We start from the raw sequence: 17,912 nt of genomic DNA, 5'->3' as shown, positions 1-17,912 counted from the left end.
TCCAGCCTATTTAAGAATGGAAAGGCTTATGCTCTGATGGAGGAGCAGTTGTAAACTGTCAGCCTTTGAACTAGGAAACTGCTTTTGTTACACTAAAGGTTTCCCTGACTCACAGCATCCCTGTGCTGGCCACTGCACCTCTCTCAGTTTGTTAATGTCACCGTTCTTTTGTCTTTTCCTTCAAAACAGAAATGAGTGTTGATTAGTTATACAATGAAGGGTCAATGTTTCCTTTTGGTTTTGCAGCTACCATGAAGAAAATAATTTTGTGTCTTCTCCTTTACAATATACATAACATACACTGATTGCTTTTGGCAAAATCATGTTAACACAATCTCACTACATTACCTTGCTGAGTGTCTCTACGTTACAGGAGATCTACTACCATTAAGAAAAGGGAAGAAAAACCCAACAGTAATTTCATTTGAAATAAGGTAGAAGATGAAAACACTTCACATTACTCTTACAGACTTAATTCTAGCTCCTTAGGAACATTTTCTTTTACTCCTACAGTAGATAGATTGGGCTTTTGTACTCTTTCACTATGTCCCCAACAATCAAAAGTCTGAATAAGAGAACTGTTAAGTAACACATGATGAACTACATTTACATAACTGGAGGGCTTCCTAAGCAGAGTTTTTTGTTTTGTTTTTAATGTATTTTTTTTCCTGAATATTAAGAGCTGTCAGTATATTTCAAAACCTGTTGCTTTTCAAGCTTTGCCTTGCCAGGAATACATCTGGTTCATCTAACTGACTGTAAATGTTGAGCTTTAATTGCATGCTGGAAAGTCTGCATGACAAATCTACAACCTAGAGTCTTTATTAAAGAAAACAAGGAAAAAAAACCAAACCCAACCCAACCACCCCAGCAAAACCCCAAACCACAAGAAATCTCACTTGATCTCATGCTTTTTTTTTTTAACTGGGGTAGAAAGTTAAAAATCTCTTTTAATAAATATGCTGACAAATGAAATGCTCCTGTCAGGGAGACTGGAAAATCTCCACTGCAGAGGGAACTGATCCAGAACAGAGACCATAGTACCCAAGTTTAAGAAAGAGGAAGAAAATGTTGCTCATGCAACTAAGTGCTTTCCAGTAGACCACTTTCCACTGTATACAAGGTTTTAAATGAAATTTAAAGGGGAGAAAAAATATCCCAGGACTGTTGTGTTTGGTAATGGCAGCTAACAACATTGACAAGTATGTGAGGTGTGCTAACAAGATATGTGAGACAAGCTCAGAAAGCACCATCTGAATCACACACAAAGAAATGCATGACCCATATAGTGGAGGAGAGGGAGGTGGTGAAGTGTAACAGTAAAAAGACAAGGTCAGGCTCTCTAGGGCAAAGGACTATTCTGCCATTCTGTAGTATTACATTACCTGAAAGTCACAAAAAGAAAGACCTGCAGGGGTAGGATGCCCTTAGGAAGGACTATGGCTGTGATTCAACTCTTGGAATGATATTTGAAACCACAGACCTGTCTACCTGCTCTGTTTCTAATGACTGTCCTCTCATCTCCCCTATGAAGATAGAATGGCAAAAAGTACATGGGGCTGCTTTTCTGTACCTTTACTCAGTTTAATAGTTAGGCAACTGCCTGTTGCTTCTCTGAACAGAAAAGAGTCTTAGATAGAAACTTGTCCTATTGCTTGCAGCGCTGTTCTGCAGGCACATTCAGTGTGTTGTAGCTCTTCTCAAGAATATCCACATGTAAGTACGCAGAAAGTTATGGAAGAGTTGCTTGAATTTGCACTCCTTTTGACCAGATCTCTTTGGGGCTTTAAATCATGCATTTTAGCACAAGATGGATTACAGCAATATACTTTTGGCTGATCTCTCAGAGGTAGGTGTTGGTAAACTACGAGCAAAATGTTGCTGTCAAACGTTTGACACAAACAAAGTATCAAGAGCCTGCTTTTGTCAGTTTCGTGTTGGCCGTCTGTTAAAGAATGAGAAGAGTACAAAACCAGCCCACAACAGCCAGCGTTACAAAATGCCAAATCTATGAATTAAAAAGCACAGGGATAAAATAGGTCATAATGTCCTTTCCTGCTTAGCCATCTTCCCTTTTGCAGTTATGTCCTGCAACTAGCTCTGCAGCCCATGCTGCCCACTCAGTCATGGGGAAATCTTGCTGCTATCTGCATCAATGACAAAATTTGGCCAAGGGCAATTTGTCATTTAAAGACACTGAGTTTGATTCTTGTCTGAGTTACACAGGTAATTTCCTTGTAGTAGCGCAAGAGTACAGGAAGGTGCATGAAAATACCAACTTTCCTGTAATTTTCCCATTACAATGAATAACTGTTAAGTTTTTGGTGCTGTGTGGTATTGTTTCCTACCACTGTTTTCTTAGACAATGTTAATTCATAGAATCAACCAGGTTGGAAGAGACCTCCAAGATCATCCAGTCCAATCTATCACTCAGCTCTATCCAGTCAATTAGACCATGGCACCAAGTGCTTCATTCAGTCTTTTCTTGAACACCTCCAGGGATGGTCACTTCACCACCTCCTTCTTAAGTGACTTCTCATAGAAAAACTATTCATTGAGAGTATGCAAAGTGGAGAACTTGTTATTTGCCAAATTAATTGTGGCAATAACCCTGGGAAGGGAGGGATAAAGTAATGTTGCTGTACAATGCTCTAAATTGAAATTAGCATAAAATGTGTTATTTAATGCAGAGGAAAAGAAATACAGACTATGTGTGAAGTTGTTTCGAATAATTGCTTGATTGTGATGCTAATGTGACCTCATTGCTGGCTATAACTACCTGAAAGGAGGTTGTAGCCAGGTGGGGGTTGGTCTCTTCTGCCAGGCAACCAGCAATAGAATAAGGGGACGCAGTCTCAAGCTGTGCCGGGGGAGGTCTAGGCTGGATGTTAGGAGGAAGCTGTTGCCAGAGAGTGATTGGCATTGGAATGGGCTGCCCAGGGAGGTGGTGGAGTTGCCAGCCCTGGAGGTGTTCAAGAAAAGCCTGGATGAGGCACTTAGTGCCATGGTCTAGTTGGCTGGCTAGGGCTGGGTGCTAGGTTGGACTGGATGATCTTGGAGGTCTCTTCCAACCTGATTGATTCTATGAAAAGGACTTTTTGTCTTTCTCCTTCTATTGTGCGTGAGCTTCAAGACCTTTCCTGAAAGCAGTTCCAGTTTCTAGTCATCTTTAATTCACCAGTAGTCAGAAACACAAGGAGGAAGAGAAGGGCAAGAAAGCAAGCTTCAAAAAACTCACCAGAAAAAGATGAACACCTTATTTACCTCCAAAATGTAATACTATTTGCTGTCAGATAAAAGACTGGATTTTCACTTCAGTAATCTAAATACAATGAAGAGGGGAGAATATCCTTTTAAAATTGTTTCATTCCACCACAAGTATAATTTCAGTGATGCAGGTTGTAAAAATGAATTCGCTGAGGGGAATTAAAAACCTTTTACTTGCACTACTCCAATAAAACCACAAGAGCAAATTGTTTTATTGAGTTCTTTTCCCAGCTACTCATCCCCTCTCAGAGGCAATGATCTGTATTTGTGTCAGACACTGATCTCCCAGAAGCATCAAGGACAGCTGGAGAAAGGCATTGTTAAATAAATTGTACCAATATTATACTCATACACAATCACAGATGATCCTGGACAGTGAGTTCTGGAGTTGGGTCAGACTATTAAGAGGATATGTTATCCAATAAGTTATGGATGAGGGTTGCAATGAGAGTGGTGAAATGATGGAACAGGTTGACCAGAGAGGCAGTAGATGTCTCATGCTTGGTAACATTCCAGATTAGGTAGGATGGTGCTCTGAGCAACCTGTTCTGGTTAAAGACGTTCCTGATCACCTCATGGAAGCTGGATCAAATGGCATTTGGTCCCTTCTGACTGAAGCTATTCTATGGATGCTGATCTGTGTCCCTGTAACCCCCATGCCAGATGTTGTCATCAGCACATGGAAGAGGTGTGGTTCATGCAAACCTATTATCAGATAGTGACATCTCTGAAATTTAGGGCATACCACCCTCAAACATCTACATGAAATTACAGATCTCCACCTGCAAGGAATGAGCCTGAGATGTGAGAAAAAAAAAATACAGAAAGGAAACAAAAAGCAGGTAATGAATTTGACAAATGCAGCAAACTAAATGAATTAGTTGTACACTGCTCAGATAGGTATCACATCTCTGCAGGTCCTTGTCCCTTCCCTGTGTGCTGAGCTCCACTTGCACATGGCTGGCAGTAGTGAATGCAGTCCTGAGGCAGCTTTGAACTGGTCTGCTTCAAATCTTTTGTGAAACCCTGTCACCTCCAATTCTAGAAGCTCATTTTCCAAAGCAGGTTTTTTCCCTCAATGACTACACAGAAACAGCCTTGCAAGAATCCACTCTTTCCTGCTGGAGCCCTCTGCAGCTGCAAAGAAAAGCTCTTTAGTGACACATTCACCTTAAGGAGCCCTGTTCTCTGTGCCACACTACTACTTCTATCACTCCTCATAGTGCAGAAACATCATTTGAAAGGATAATGTGTAGAAACATTGCTGTCTCCTCACTGAATCTCAGAGCATCTGAGTATCTGCTCTGCTTACCAGTGACAATTTATTTCTGAGCTGTAGACTGCTTTCTCAGCAAGTGAAGAGCTTTTGAGATCATACCTTCCTGATCATCAGCACAGTGGGTCAAAGGCAACCTTACCTGCTACAGCTTTGGTCCACAGGCCTTATAGATACGACTCAAATAGAAGGCAACAACAAAGGATCACTAAAGGATCAATGTATGGAGATACAACTCTGAGAAATCAATCTGTGAAATATTGCAGTGAGTCTACTTACTTTGCCCTATGCTCACTTTCTGATATTCATATAGAGAATAGCCAAAAAGGATCCTTTGAAACTAAATTCCCATGGGAAGGTTGTTTAAAGAAAGTTATGGACCACTGAAGGAGTAGCAGGATGAGTTGACAGTTTTTCCTCCTGTAACTTTTTCTCACTACATTCTTGATTTTAATGCTGAGCTTAAATCTAGTACATGCTGCCTAATATGAGCAAGTCTTTAGTTATGCTGTTAAGTAACAATCATTGTTTTGATGACAAAGATCTGAGAGCCATGAAAAGCAAGTGCTGGCAAACCAAGGAGTTCCTGCTGTTCTCTTATACCACTTCTGCAGCTCACCACTCCAAATAACAAAATGTTGCTTTAACATAGCAGCTTGTTACCAATCCCCACATTTATTCTAGAAACTGGAAGGACTTGGACATCAAAGCATCTGGCCACTGTTTTCAGCTCCTGCTCTTCAAAACCTTCTCAGGATCAGCAGAAGCAAAATGCTGCAAACAGGGCAAACCTTCAGCTTGTGCCTTTCCCTGTGTCTCAGGTTTCAGGATTTGCCTGCCTGTGTGACAGTTCAGCATCTCTTCTACAGTCTGTGAGTCCATTGGTCATATCTTCCTTCAGAAGTATTGGGTTTAAAACCCTTTGCAGACAAATAAAACTCACAGAAGGTCCCAGGTTATACTGTGTGGTATCCACAGGAGCCAGCAGTTTAGCTGTCACCTCTGCAGGGTGATGAACTGCTTCTCTCGGGTGATGATGCTGTGGTGAGGTGCAGCTCTCCATTTAACTTACTATGAGTTTGCTTCAACTACAGCAGGTTGTTTTCCCCTTCTTTGTTCTATTAAGGATGTCCAAATCCAGAACACATTGCATGAAGGCAAATTAGTATTTTACTCAAATCACAAATTGGATAAGCCCACACAAGGTTTCCTCTCTCTAACTTACAGCTCAGAAGAGATTTGTAAAGTCAGTCTGAAAACAATTCTTGAACCTGCTAGTTGTTTTGCTTAGTCTGTACCTGAGCAGGGCAGGCAAGTACGAAAGGCTTCCCAGGGCCTGCTGAGCTGCCTGTTGGTGGATTTGCAGGGGTAGTGCTCTAGAGAGGACACAGTGGCACAACAAAACCTGCTCACACAGTGACAGCAGCTCACTGATACCTTTTCATCCTTTTTTGTTTCAGGCAGCAGGGATGATGCATTTGATGGATCAATCACTATGGGCTGATGCTCTTCCATAAAGCAGATTACCTCTGTGTTGCCAAAGAAGAAACACAAGCAGACTTTTTTTCCCCCCTTTCTCCTCTTCTTTTTAAAGCACAGATCCAGGCATGCTGAGCAGGGATTTTGTTCCAGTGCATTGCACCGGAGTACAAAGCCACAGCTCTCTGATGCAAAGTCAGGATGATGCACTGGGGATTGTTTTAACAGTCTGATGCTGCTCCCTGACTGCTGGGTTCACGTTGCTGCTGTGCTATGAGCTTGACTAATACTGCAGAGACACATCCTGTAATTATCACTGGGCAAATACAAATGGAAAGATGTGTATGCTGCCCTCCAAAGACTCAAAATAACACACATTTTGAATGCCTAATCTAGCAGAAAGTATGGCAAAATAAGAGAGGCAGGAAAAATAAAGGAAACACAACTTTCTGCTGCTGGAGTTCGGGCTGAAGCACACCAGGCATGTTTGTTGCAAAAGGACCAGGCAATGATATCTGGGGAAAGAAACCAATTTGAGGAGGGGATGATAAAAGAGTCAAATCAAACTCAACCTCACAAACCGTGGCTGTTTGATGATAAGCAATGAAAGCACATCAGGACCTGCCTCTGGAAACTCTGCTGAGGTGTTGCACTGGCTGCACTGTAAGTGCAATGCAGTTGAACTCCAGAATAAGATAGAGTTTGGGTGGGTCAAACGGTCACCTGGAGATGTCTCTTTTTATATCCTGTCACTCTAAGGACTGTCTTCACTAGTGGCTTAAAATATTTATTGCTGTTGGAGCTGATGATCAGATGAACCTTTATAGAGGGAAGAGCACCAGGGCTCTGAATGGGTGATGAAGAGATGCTTGTCAAAGTACTCATTACTAGCTATTGTAAGCAGTCCTAGGAAGGATTGACTGCAATAGCAGATGACTGGGATGCACAGAGCTAGGGGAAGTAGCTTGACTTCTTTGACTGCAGGAAGAAGCACAAAACATACTGAGGAATAAACAGAGAAAATTCTGCTGTGTTTCTGAAACAGTGGAAACTCCTCATCGTGAAGTTACTACCTGCACCAGCTAAAAGGTCTATTTGTCTCCCAAAGCAGAGCCCATTGCTGATGGCAGCAGAATGCTCACTGACTGCAGCTACACAAGCTTGGCTTTTATTGTAATCAATTTTCAGGCAAGCTATAAATAGATACAGATCATCTGTATAACAGCCTCCAAAGGGTAAAATACATTAAAAGCAAAGCATGCAGGATACAGTCAGTTTGGACTCTGAATAACAACACTGGACTAAAATGTTCTTCTATTAATCTTTAGTTCTTCCCTCCCTCAATTATTTGGAAAGCTCATCCCATCTGTTTGTAATTACCTTGCCCATTAAAAGTTGTTTTCTAGACAGTTTATGCTAACATAGTACAGCCTGTGAACTTGCCATGATTGCTACTGCTTTAGGCACTCATTCGTTGCTGTGTGTGATGTGTAACCTGAGCCACACAACACCACTGCTGGTCCGTAATAAGCCATCTCCCAGGCTCCTGAAAAGCTCTCAGGATAGAAGGTGGACTCTCACTGGGGGAATAGTCCCCAGGAAATTTGCTTCTGGTTCTGCAGAATCCTTGTATTAAAAAAGATGCTTGTGTAAATATTTACAGCCACTCATGAATACAAAATGAATTCTCTGTTTTCATCAAATAGTATCCACAATCATTTTTATTTCCATCTCCCCCACAGAGATTATTTTAACTAGGAAAATGCATTTCTGTCTGTTATCAGAGAGGAGATACTACAAAGACTAATAGGAAAACTATCAGGAGATTTGAAGAAGAAAAGTAAATAACTCTAAATTGCCTTTATAGTTGCTTATTCCATCTCCATCCATTAATAATAAAAAATAGCAATGGAAATAGCCTCTATGAACAGGATATCCCCAACCAGCCCAAGACTGTCCTGTCAAGTAGATTATTTCCCTTCGATTTTCCCAGATCATTTGAAGCTTTCATCAACAGAATAGATCTCCTGCCACTTATTCTTTATACATGTTAATTAACAGTTTCACTTGATATCAATTTATATTATTATACAATTTAATATGCCCCTCTCTTTTTTTTTTTTGGTAGAATTGAGTACAAGTTTGATGCCTGGACAATGCCTGCTTGACTGGAGTTTCTTTGGAAGTCAAGTACTGAGCTCTCTAGCTGCCATTTGGCAGCAGAACTGGATTCTCGCAGGCACAAACTGACTCTGCTCCATACAGTTGCAACCATTTCTGACTGCAAAAGCCAGAATGCAAAATCTAGAAGGCAAACCAAGGGTGACAGAAAAATACAACCTTTAACATTCTTTACTCTTTTATCTGCAAGATTTGCTTTGTGTTCTTGTGCTAGTTTGAAGCCAGCTAGAATATTTTGGTGAGAAGAATTAGATTATAGGCTGTGAAAAGGAAACAATGATGATGTCTACTTCATTCATAGGCCTGCTGAGATGTATAAAAACAGGAACATAACTATAGATAACAGAGTTGCTCTCTGGTTCTGGCTGCCTACCTTCTCTCCCTAAGCTGCTGTCTAACTAATCCATCTGCTTCCTAAGGCCGCTGGCCGATTCTCCAAACTCAACTTGAATGTAAGGCAAAGTCTGGGATAAGGTAGAGGGGTGGAAGGGAGGTGGAAGGGTGGTTGGGAGCCCCTCTTGGGGACTTTGGTTTCTGAGAGGGCCATTGTGTTTCTGTATTAATTTAACTTGTCTATTTCTGTCTATAGCTGTACAGATTGTAAATTTCTGCTTGCACATTGTGCTAAGCTGTAAATATAAAGCTTCATTCTAACTTCCAGCTCAGCTGAGTGTAGTCTGGGTGATTTTCTTATGAGTGGATGGGCAGGTAACACCCAAACCATCACAGTTCTCTATTATGGATTCACTGGGAGGGATCAGAAGCTATTATTTTTCTACTTGCTGCATGGGAGTAACAGGGTAGATTTTCACAGGTTCCTGTATAAGCACAAAGCCTTTTTCCCTACCCAGTTGTTTCACAGTAGAGGCAGGGACAATTCTGCTCTTCCTACATGTCCCATGCCAGCTGCTGTGCCAGCCCACAAGTCTCTCTGTGGTGGGGGACTGCTCAACCATGCCATACTCCTGGGAGACATCAGAGAACACAGCCACATCTGGTATGGTCTTTATGCCCTACCAGCCAGGTTGCCCACTGGGCTCTCTGGAGTTTTCTGGTGCTTGTTGTCCAGGCTCATCAACCCAAAACTTTTGGTTTAAAAATTTCAGGTTTTTTCCCCCTTGTGTTAATTTTTAGTGGTGACTTCAGCTCAGTGAACCAGTAAAAGTGAAACAAACTGAGCTGAGCGACAAATTAAGATGCGCCTCCGGCAGCCAACATGCTTCTTTTTTATCTTCCATCTGTCGAGTGCTGGCTGCTGAGGTATGTGACAAAAAAAGCACCTTTGCTTACGAGCAGCTTTCCACTCCTGCTGATGGGTGGCCTGACTGAAGAAGAAGAGAGAGAGACTGTACAGGCTGCGGGACTGGAATCTAAGACTGAAGCCTTTTGAGTCTGATGGCTGATTTAAGAACTACTTGAAAGGGGGAAACAGTAAATAAAAATGAAGCCAGCACAGGTATCTGGAAAGCTGGATGGGATGAGAGCAATCATCTTTCCCTTACAGAAAACTATCAAGTGACTGAGCCAGAGCACTTGAGATGAACTTGCAGCTTTAGGCAAGAGAGAGTCTCCAAAACACAACGTGAACCATCCAGTATAGACATTGAACCGTTAGCAGTATGAATACACCTTTACTACCTAATAAAGAGTGAGGACATTTGCCACACTATTATTATTTACTGAGTTGTAGTCTCAGTTAGGAAAATGAGACTAGAAATATGGTGCTTTCCCTGAGCAGCTCACAAGTTTTTAGCAGTATGGAAATCAATGCATCCTCCATTTGCTCGTGGCAAACTTAGATGTGGAAAAAGAATTGCTAACAATCTAAAAATCACTGAAAGTGTTTCACTGGCTGTATGAGGGGAACATCAGTTTAGTTTTTACTGACTCATGTAGGGCTCAGGTCTTTTTACTTTCCTGCAGCTGAGGAAGCTAAAAGATTCTGACAGGAACAAATGAAGGACTCTGTAAGGGTTTCATGGGAGTGAGGAGGGGGAGGTGATTAATTCTCTGAACAAAAAAGGTTCATTGAGATGATTGGTAATAATTCCACTTGAAGTTTGCCAGCAAAGACATTTTTAATAGGTATATGAATGGTAAAATGACTTCTTGTGAATCTGGGGCATTTCTTCCCAGGAATGCTATTCTGAAGTTAGTGCTGATTCTAACATCAGCCTTGATCTTGAGGGTGCTTCACAGTTTACTACCGCATCACAGGCCCTGGAGAAGACAGACACAGTATCAAAAGGAAGGGCCACAAGTGTAACCTGACTCTGATCCAGCATTTGTTTAACTCCCTCTTAATTTCTCAAGTATTAGCAGGAAACCTCAGTGTCACAGCGAGATGCCACTCTCCAGTACAGGGTGCTGCCTTCAGCAAAACACTCTTCAAGGGTTACTTGGTGACTGCTGAATAGACCTCTTAGGAAGACAGCAGAAGGATTACACTGCAGGCTGGTCCATCACCTTCCCACCAAAACAAAAGTTTGGGTACAGAGAGTCATGAATATTTGCATCTGGAAGTGAGTGCCTGCCAATGTATGTGGTCCAACATGATCTTTCCTAACTTGTGCTTTTAAACTAACCCTTTAATCTTAGCTCCCTTTCTATTTTTTTCCCCTTCCCTTCTCCAAAGGGCTAAGTTTTAAAAGTGCCTGGTGTGTGCATGTGTGAGTGCTTATGTAAGAAGCATTCACAGGTGAGTGAATGGATATGCCTGGTGATAAAAAACAAGGAAGGATATGAAAAGGAGATGGAAAAAAGAAAATGCTTTTAACCAATAGATAAAGATAAGAACCCATTGGTAATGATGGTGTAGTTCTGATGGCTCAAAGGTCCTGAAAACCCAGTTCTGTGAGGATTGCTCTACATGGATCTTGGGTTTTATGATATTTAGAATGATAGAATCAAGCAGGTTGGAAGAAACCTTCAAGCTCATCCAGTCCAACCTAGCAACCAGCCCTAGACAATCAACCAGACCATGGCACTAAGTGCCTCATCCAGACTTTTCTTGAACACCTCTAGGGATGGTGACTCCACCACCTCCCTGGGCAGCCCATTCCAATGCCAAACACTCTCTCTGCCAACAACTTCCTCCTAACATCCAGCCTGTACCTCCCCGACACAACTTCAGACTGTGTCCCCTTGTTCTGTTGCTGGATGTTTGGCAGAAGAGATCAACTCCACCTGGCTACAGCCTCCCTTCAGGTAGCTGCAGACAGCAATGAGGTCACCCCTGAGCCCCTCCAGGCTGCACACCCCCAGCTCCCTCAGCCTCTCCTCACAGGGCTGTGCTCCAGGTCTCTCATCAGCTTCGTTTGCCTTCTCTAGACACCTTCCAGTACCTCAACCTCTCTCTTGAATTGAGGAGCCCAGACCTGGACACAGGATTCAAAGTGTGACCTGACCAGTGCTGAGAGTATATTCTATTGTTTTCAACATAACCTTCTATAATCTACAAGTTTCATAAACCCTTTCCATATGCCAAATGTGGACATATTTTTCTCTTATCTAACCAGCAAAGTAAGTTGTTCAGAGCAACATCAGCTCTACTGGTTGTGCTGAAACATTAAAAAGTATCATTTATTTATACAGAGCCTGAGACAGAAGAGAAATGAGTTCGCCAGTGCATTACATGTATAAATTATATACAATGCTTGATTTAAGAAGTTTGATTTATTAGAAAACATCATCCTGAACTTCATTTAATTGCTTTGATTTTAAGAATCAATGTTAGCCAATACTTGAAAGAACAATACTAGAATTTTAACTCAACACTTTGAAAATAGGGGGGGAAAAACCCTCAAACCACTCATCAACTATAAACACTGCCTCCTCCTCACTCTAACAAAACCAGTTACATTTAATGAAGATGAAGATGTGCCTCCAACAAAAGGGAACACCAGATCTTTTTTTAAGGTCTTGTAATGATAGGATGAAGAGTAATGGGTTTAAAATGGAAGAGGGGAGATTCAAAGCAGATGTTGGGAAAGGGTTCTTTACAGTGAGGGTGGTGAGACACTGACACAGGTTGCCCAGGGAGGTTGTGGTTGCTCCCTCCCTGGAGATGTTCAAGGCCAGCTCGGATGAGGCCTTGAGTGACCTGTTCTAGAGGAAGATGTCCCTGCCTATGGTGGGGGATTGGAACTGGATGATCTTTGAAGTCCCTTCCCACCTAAACCATTCTATGATTTTTATTGTAGCAATAAAAGGCCTTCATCAAATAATTTCTAAGACATTATTTCGATATTTGAGTTCTGAGAATGCTCTGCAGGACAGCTGCAGAGTAAAATGCTGCCACAGTAAAATCCCAGCTCTTTATGGCTTTTAGTGAAGTATTGAATTAATTATGTTATAGCAGACTAAGCACTCCTTTAACAGCAAAATTGTTTAATATTAAAAAAAATAATAATCTAGGAAAGCTTTCCTAACAGCATGGCTTGTTCTGCTCAAAGTGTGGTCTCTATTGTGGTGCTTTTAGTCAGGTTTTCTGCTGCAACTTGATCGAGATCTAAATCAAAGCTACATTTTAATTTTATTTGCTCTGGACAATATAACTTATCACATATAAATCTACAACAGGGAAATAAATATCCCCTCACCTTAAGAGCTCATTTATTGCTCTTGATCTGTCACACTTGATTAAAATATAGAGCTTGCCTCACAGGCTGAAATTAGCTTTTCATTTTAAGTGACTAGCATTCAGGTCTGAAAAATAATCGCCCATTTGTTTCAATATTGACCATGTCCATTCAGAAGGGGCTTACATTATAGCCAATTAGTAGTTAATTGTGATCCATAATTCAAACATTTGCTTCCCATTTGGAAATGCAGGATTTGGACTGTGCACTCCCCTACTTGCAGGCTCTGTGCCTTTCATTGAGACAAGCTCTGATGTGGACCTGGGATGATGCTGCAATTAGAACTGTCAAAGCCTGGCATATCACAGAACCAATCAGGTTGGAAAAGACCTTTGAGATCATCAAGTCCAACATATCACCCAACATTATCTCATCAACTAAATAATGGCATCAAGTGCCATATTCAGTCTCTTCTAAAGCAATTCCAGGGATGGTGACTCCACCACCTCCCTGGGCAGCTCATTCCAACGGCAAATCATTCTCTCTGTGAAGAACCTCTTCCTAACATCCAGCCTAAACCTTCTCTGGTGCAGCTCAAGACTGTGTTAATCTTGGGAAGAGAGAGAAAGATAAAGCACATGGAAGATGCTCAGGAGTGCAAACCTATTTGAAAAAGTTACCAGACACTTGCTTTGAGTGCATGCTTTGGGCATCCGAAGGTGCCTGCTACAGACAGTGCACAGCTTTCCCTGCTCTTTACTTTCCTGCTTCAAAATTCTCAAGGCTGTGTTTGTACAAGCCATTTACTCAGTGTTGCTTGCTTGCTTTTCTGTCTCCAGGCATATGAATAGGAGGGGCCAGAAGCAATTTTTTTTCCCTGTAGAAATATATCCAAGAAAGTGCCCCAAGAACTGATCTTACGTTGAAGAAGGAACTGCTGTCTCCCCCTAGCCCTAGGCACTCCTACAGTAGCAAAACAATTTTGTAACTGGTTATGGTGACCTTGAAGGCAGAAAGTCAGTGCAGTCCATATTCATGCAATAGTTTGAGCTAGAGAGCTAATGAGAAGCTGCAGATCCTCTTTGAATATTGGATGTTTTATGTTCAGATCTGGAATGCCAGTGGCCGAGGAATGCCAGTGGCCGAGGAATGCCAGGCTTTCTTTGAAGAGACACACATAGCACTTTGGAGGGAAAGAAGATGTTAAATATTTTCATTTACTAGATTTTCAGAAGTACCACCCTTAGCAAGGATGTTCTGCACTATCCATGAAGGGTACAAGAATGCAGCAAACCAGGGAAAAAACCCCACTCCATCCAGTCTCAAAACCAGCTCATAAAACATGTATATAAAGGCAGTCCCACTCAGTAGGCAGCCTTCTCCACTATGGCATGGGCAGTGTTGCTTCCAGAAGGAAGGAAGGTTTGGTAATAGTTCTCCAAAGAAGGATTTCCTGCTGAGCCCTACATATGACTTTGCTGTTTGCCCCTGCAGAGGTTGAGGAGATGTCAGTGCCACTTGTCAGCGTCCAGATACAGCAGTGCAAAACTTACAGGGCTCACTCATCAGGATTTAAATCTTATGCTGACAGTTTACTGCTTTCCATTTGAAAACATGATCCTCCTGGATTATTGTCATTGCTACAGGCAGCACTTTGTGCTGGGAGGGAAGCAGAATCACCTTCAAACAACTTTATTTTAAACAGCTCTTCCAATGGGCTGTAGTTCTGAAGACAATATTGATAAAGAAGCTGGTAACAGGATTGAATTCTCAGAGCAATCAGTCTCCAAAATGGAAGAAAATATGAATAATGACACTAAAATACACACAAGTTGTTTTCCCTGTTCTGTCTTGCTCATCTCCTGGCTTCTGTTCTTCTCTCTCTCCCCTATCTGTCCCTATTCATTGTTTTTCAAGTCACTTTATATGAAAAGGGACTTCTAGAAATGTGCTCTCGGTGCCAAGCTCTCAACAATTTCAGCACGGAGTGCTGCTAATCTACATCATAATTGGTGCTCAAACCTCTTTGAGATTCTCTTAATGAAGACCTGTTGCAAACAACTCATGGCACAGAGTCATAAAGTAAGTGCTTGAAAAAAACAACAATCAACATCACCTGGCAAAGTAGCCACTGAGAGATCATAATTTTAATTGCACATTTAAAGAGGCAGCACTGAGAAGCTGAATTTTTCACAAAGGTTTGTGCCTAAAAGAGGGGATTATTCAGAGATGATGGCTTCACCCTTAAACAGTGATGTGATTTATTGAGATGCACTATGACAACTACCAAATTACACCTGGGGAGGGTTTGCTTGAAATATTCAAGCAGAGAGGATTTTCTGAGTGTTGTCTCCTCCTTTTATTAGCAGTGCACCTGTGATGCCTATGAGATGCTGGTCTTGCTTGCCTGTAAAACAGTGCTTTTAATTCATCTAATCTGTGCCATCTCAAAATGCTTTGCACTAGATCAGTATTTTTGTGAGTTTCCTTGTCCTAGCCTCCTCCATTTGATGGTAAATTGCAGGCTGTGTGCTGTGTGAAAATAGGAATTTAAAACAAAGCTGCCAATTTTTATTCTTTTAAACAAACAAAACATCAAAAGAAAACTCCCCCCCCCCCAAAAAAAAAACAAACAAACTCACAACCCAAACACAACAAAACCACAACCTCCAAACCAAACAAAACCCAACCCAGGTACTGAGGCCTAACCCTGTTGTGGCATTTTACTAAAATGCAATTTATTTATTGTCACTCATTAATTTTCATACAATAATCTTTGAATTTTACTACAGAAAATGACCTGAAGCATAAGAGAGTAAACAGATATTAGACCAAGAGGAGAGTAACGTAGGAAAGGGTCTTTAGGTCTTGAAAGCAGGGCTGGCTTTAGGAGGGAACACCTAGTAATCTGCCATGCAGAATAAGTGAAAAGCAGAGTGAATTGCCTGGGATGTGGGACAGGAGACATCTGGAGTCTCTGGACTAAAGAGAGTAGCATTTAGCAGGTGGGTATGCAGAGTAGCACAAGCCCAGTCCACACCTGGAGGCATTTAGCGGAGAAGTACCGTCTGTTGAAGGTCACGAGGCTACAAAGAGACATCGCTGAGTTTTAAGGTGCTTAGGCTTTGGAGGTGGTAACTTTCTGTGTCCTCCCAAAGAGCTGCCTCAGCAACTGGAAAGATGGATGTGTTGGGGTACAAGCATGTGATGTGCCTATTACCTCCCTTTCCTGCTGAACAGAGCTGTGGAGAAGACCTTGTGCTGCAAGCCCCTCTCATGAATTTTTTAAGCCTTACACAGAAGGGAGACATGTTCAGTTTGTGCTCAGAAGAGAAAGTAATTCTCTGCTACAACTATCTGGAAAATCACTGAGAACACAACCAGCCATGCCCCAAAATCCCAGCACACCAAATGTAAAAGACAAGCCAACTACCTTTCAGTGCTACTCTACTTTTTGTGAAAGAGTTCACACATACAGGTAGTATATTTAGTTTGAGAAGGAGCTGAGGTACATAAAACATGGAACCATTGAGGCAACGACAAGTAGCTAGCAAACATCACACTTGGGGGTTGTTAGAGTATAAAGGCAGAAGAGAACCATGCTTCCAGATGCTTCTAGCCCATTTTAACTGATAACCGACCTTTAAACTATTACATTCTATAACTTAACCAAATGCCATTTATGCAAGATAATGAGTTTCCTACTTTCTGAAACAAAAGAGCATCCTGCCCACTTGGCTTTTATTTTCAACAGCTTGTTTCACAAACACAGGCTGGGAGGTGTATATGCAATTAAATCCTTGAACTGCATAAACCCACATTTCATCCCTCTTTCCAAGACCACTCTCCAACAAGAGCACACATTAGCTCACGTTATCCTGAGTCATTCTTTGTACAACTTTCCTTCTGCCCTGCTCGGCAGAAACAGCTCCTGTGCTACAGAACAAAACACAGAGCAGTCCTCACCACATTCCTCAACACACACCCACATTTCCCTTCACTGCAAAGCCAAAAATACAGTGAAATGCCATCCAGGGTTCACACATTCGGCTAGGGAGCATGGAGTGAATCACAGAGTGCTGGCCTGTGAGATTGAGGGGAAAAAAGCTGTTAGCCATCTAGGCAGATTTAAAACAAATGGGAAAGTCCTCGGCAAAAAAATCAGCTGCAAACAAACCAGGAGAACACAGCAGCTCCCTCCAGACCAGCACCAAGGCAAACCAGACAACAAAGCTTCTTTTCCAACACATGCTGAGAATTCCTTTCTTTCTCAAAACACTTAATCTATTTGAGATCTCTGTAAGTAAGAGAAAGCAGACACCTACCAGAATAAGCAAGGACTGCCAGGTAAGAGATGTCGTCTTTTGTCTGGGCTCTGTAGCACAGCCTCCATGCTCCAGCCGGGTTGCTCCGGGAAGGAGACGGCAAATGCACTCCTCTCTATTTGCTGAAGAAGGTGTGGTCAACACCACAAAGCTTTCCCAGGTGCAAGTGGTTAAGCTGATACAAGTCCCTAAGTTGATGCTGATTTGTGTGTGTGCGTGTTTGCTTGTTTGTTTTAATGCTTGTTTTTTCAGTGAAACGAGGAAGTTCCTTGAATAGCGGAGTAAGCACGGCTCAATGACCTGTGAGTAAAGGTCTTGCAACAGGTTTGCTTTGGCATCTCTGCAGATTCAAACTTTTAACTAAAGCTTTCCACATGGCTGTTTGAAAGGAATTTCTCCCAGGTGTTTTCTCTGAAGTCTGAAAAGTTGTCAGCTGATCCTCCCACTGCCATCAGCTAATGACCTGATGCCTCACCTGGGCACTAAAGGGTTTCTTCCTTGATGAACGTGGCCACACTAGGTCCTTATTTCTCTCTGCAAACTGTTTTATCAAAAGGTTTCCAAACAGCTTTGTTAAAAAAGTCATAGATCTTAAGCACTCACTCCTCACAGACAGACTAATACTTACAGAGAATATAATCCCACCCCCCTCACCCAGCCATGTTCTGCCATTTATTTAGAGCTAAATATTTAGTGCATATTTGCAGGACAGTAGAGAGAACAATTCTGAGTCATTCTTCCCCTGGTTGCTCTGTGGAGCTCTGACCCCAGTGCTTAACCACCAAGTGGAAATTAAACAAGCAA

The 17,912-nt window shown here is 41.9% G+C and overlaps 1 long non-coding RNA gene across 2 annotated transcripts in view; it reads right to left on the bottom strand.

Moving 5' to 3' along the window:
• The window catches only part of LOC135188105 (uncharacterized), a 93,425-nt gene extending 75,798 nt beyond the window's left edge, over window positions 1–17,627 (bottom strand). The window contains exon 1 of one of the 2 annotated variants that reach the window (XR_010307563.1): window positions 17,109–17,627. This is a non-coding gene — a long non-coding RNA (uncharacterized LOC135188105). The remainder of the gene's footprint in view (window positions 1–17,108) is intronic. The other variant, XR_010307562.1, reaches the window with a different exon arrangement.
• Between the last annotated feature and the right edge of the window lie 285 nt (window positions 17,628–17,912).

This window comes from Pogoniulus pusillus, chromosome 29, assembly GCF_015220805.1.
Source record: "Pogoniulus pusillus isolate bPogPus1 chromosome 29, bPogPus1.pri, whole genome shotgun sequence".
Taxonomy (NCBI): domain Eukaryota; kingdom Metazoa; phylum Chordata; class Aves; order Piciformes; family Lybiidae; genus Pogoniulus; species Pogoniulus pusillus.
The sequence above is the reverse complement of the archived record's forward strand: the minus strand, read 5'-3'. Positions and strand labels throughout refer to the sequence as shown.